The sequence below is a fragment of the Pteropus alecto genome, unplaced genomic scaffold (assembly GCF_000325575.1).
Source record: "Pteropus alecto unplaced genomic scaffold, ASM32557v1 scaffold67, whole genome shotgun sequence".
Lineage (NCBI taxonomy): Eukaryota > Metazoa > Chordata > Mammalia > Chiroptera > Pteropodidae > Pteropus > Pteropus alecto.
This window is the reverse complement of record NW_006441061.1, coordinates 969,513-970,342: the sequence shown is the minus strand read 5'-3', so window position 1 is coordinate 970,342 and position 830 is coordinate 969,513.

Sequence of the window (830 nt, the reverse complement as noted above, 5' to 3'; positions counted from 1 at the left end):
GTGGTGTCCGTGTACACACGTTGCCCTAGAAGCAGAAATCAATGACTCCGACTGCTATTAGGAGATGATCTGGTTGGGGAGGCTTGCTGGGAATGCAGCCACTGTTCATTATTGACCTCTTTATATGTATAATGTCTTTTTTTTTTTACTACAGGAAAACTGAGGCTTGGAGAAAGAGACTGTCACAGAACCAGAGCATGGTATATGCTGGGGTTGGATCCATTATCCCCCTCGTTCCAGCCCTGTGTCCTTAATCTCTCGGCTATCCTGCCTCTCCTGCAAATGTTGGTGCTTTATTCCCTACTTGTGGCCTATGTCATGGTAGCTTCCTGCTTTTGAGGGGCCCCATATTGTATGTCAAGCTTCATGGGTTATCTCATTTTATCTTCACCTCAACTCCGTAAGGCAAGCGCTTCTATGAGCTCGACATAACAGCCTAGGAGACTGACTCTTGGAAAACAGCGAAAGACTTGCCCAAAGTCGCCCGGCTCAGATGCGGTGGGGGTGTGTGAATGAATGAAGGGAGTTTGCTTTCCACTATGTTATGCTGCCATCCAGCTAGTGACGCGAGCCCAGAAGCAGAGAGGCATCCGCAGGCAGCTGCATTTTCTGAATTCAGATGAGTTTTCGGCGAGCAGCTTAGCTTTTTCTTTCATGTAGGTGGAAGCCTTTCCTTTGAATGAACCAATTATGTTCAAAAAGCAAAAACAATAATGTATGCATATTAGCTAATGAGGATACTATTCAGGATATTTTTAGCCAAGGGCTGGAGGGGGGAGGAGAGAGAGAGAGAGAGAGAGAGAGAGAGAGAGAGAGAGAGAGAGAGTGGG